This window comes from Citrus clementina, unplaced genomic scaffold, assembly GCF_000493195.1.
Source record: "Citrus clementina cultivar Clemenules unplaced genomic scaffold, Citrus_clementina_v1.0 scaffold_7, whole genome shotgun sequence".
Classification (NCBI taxonomy): Eukaryota; Viridiplantae; Streptophyta; class Magnoliopsida; order Sapindales; family Rutaceae; genus Citrus; species Citrus x clementina.
Genome location: NW_006262075.1, coordinates 2,788,464 through 2,791,063, shown reverse-complemented (window position 1 = coordinate 2,791,063; position 2,600 = coordinate 2,788,464).

Genomic DNA, 2,600 nt, shown 5'->3' with positions numbered 1-2,600 from the left:
ATATATAGACACACACACACACACACACACATATATATATATGTATTATGTAAAATTTTCACATAAAAAAGTTTTATCTTGGCGGGTAAAAATGAAAATATTATTTACAAAATTACAAAAATGAATTTTGAGATTTTGAACGGTTACAACAAATCTATCTATGGAAGTTTTATTATTCATCAAACTTTTATTATCTTTTTTATTAATTTGAAAACTTTCATATTTTTTTTCCAATTTCTACTAATAATATAAATACTCACATTATGACATTTCTTTGGAAACCCTAGCCGCTCTCCATAAACCATCAAAGACGCTCACTCACGTCAAACCCTCACAAGCCAACAAGCGAGCAGTTGCCGCCGTCTTCATTCCTACGCCCATTACGGTCCTATGTATCAGCATTTGAAATTTTGAATATTGTTTATTGCTTCGCAGAATTATTTTCTAATATCATTTGGTTTTCTTTTATACATGCAGAGACCCTTATGATCTAACAGCATCTGAAATCTAGCTTTTGAAAATTGTAAATTGATTTAGTTTTGTATTGGTTTTATTTGGTGCTAAAAGTTTTTAAAATTATTTTCCCGCAAGCTTGTAAAAAGTTCTCATATACCTATTTGGATGAATGGAATTTTTTATTTGATTAATATTTTTATGCACTGGATAAATTAATAGGGCATTGTAATTTCATTTACAAACAAATGCCAACAAACCATTTAAAAAATAATAAAAATACGCCAAAATTATAATCTTATGTTATAACTGCTGGGTTATATTTTTTTAATGCCATATTAGTCATGATAAAAATTGAAGAACTCTTTTAGTTGAGTCCTAAATAATTGTATTTCTAGTTAAGTCCTAAAAATTGAATAACTTATTTTGGTAAATGGAAAATTATAGGGATATTTAAACGAGAATGATACTCAATTAAAAAAAATAATGTTAAAAATTATAAGTTTTTGAATGGACTAATGCTATATAGTTGAGTAATGAACAAGAATTGGCTACCATCTAATTCGGTTGTAAATGAACTTAATTTTTGTTTAATTCATCCTCCAATTGAGCAATTCTCTTTAACTTCTTTTAATCTATAAATTGAGTTCTTATTCTACAGGTATTCTATGATTTCTCCATCTTCAAAGAGCAAGCAAGCATTGAAAAGTTGAAATGAGAGATTTTTGTGTATTATTTTTTTACTTTTTAGTATATCTAAAGGTTCAATTGTACTCTTGGAATTTGAGTGAAATTATTAATGTGAAACTCCATTATTAAGTGCAAACCAAAATCGTATTAGTGAATGTTGTTTCTTATACCATAGTGTTATGTTGTAACACCATATTAGTTGGAATATCCATCCAAATATATTAAGCTTTTAAAAATAATTTTAGCTACTAAGATCATTTTTGTTTAAGTCGTGAAAAATGATTAACTTATTTTGTTTGTACAAGGGATAATCAAATTTATGATCATATCTTATGAAGTAATGAATATTGATATTGAATAAATAAAGATACTTTCATTATTGGTTATTAATTTTTATGACCTATAAAAATGTATTGCAATTTGGAGTAATAAAAAAATAGTTTAAAAATAAAAGTCGACATTATTGTTGAATTGCGGTGTTGAATTTACCTATTAGAGAAAAATATCCTTTCAATATTTAATTTAGGAAGAAAAATTAATGTTTAATATATTTTCTTCTTTCTTGATTGCATTGATTTTTTTATTTTTTTATTTTACAAAATATTGTTGAATTTGAATTGCGTTTATTGTGTTTAAAGCATTAATTAAAGATAAATAAATTGTGGCTAAGTAGAATTGGATCAATGTAATACAAATTTACAAATTTTTCAATTTTAATATAAAAGTTAATTTTCACAGTTCATGGGATAATCATAAAATAAATAAACAAATTTTGGTATAGTAATAAATATGAAATGGTATGGTATAAAGTGTTGCTACTATAGTAATAAATGTTCATAACCATATTAGTCATAATAAACTCTTAAAAATTATTTTAGTTAAGTCTTGAAAATTTAAGAACTTATTTTATAAATTAAAAATTATATCCATACTTAAAAACGAAAAAGAAGGATACTCATTATTTAAAAAAAATTGTTAACAAATCTCATGGGGCAAGATAGTAATAATAATAATTTTAGTAAGAGTAAAAAAAATAATAGTGATAATAATACAAGTATAATATATTAATATTTATAATTAATAGCATAAATTTTTGGTTGAAGTAATAAGAAATTAAGAAAAATAATTTGAAAAGAAAACAGTGGTAAAAATTTAATTTGAATTAAAAAAATCTTAATTCTTGATTTATTTTAGTTTAAAGATAAATAAATATAATTAATTGAATTATAAAATGGGCATAACATTTATAAAGATCAAAAGTTAAGTATAAATAATTTCAAGTTCAAGAAATCTCTTGAAGTCAATTGATCCCAAAAAAAGAAAAAAGAAAATTCAACACAAATAGATTAAGAAAGTTTCAAGTTTTGTTAGCTCAAATATGTTTTATAACTTATGCCATCATAATTTTTAAAAATAATTTTTTGGAGAAGCATAGCAATTGCATGCGCTCTTAAATT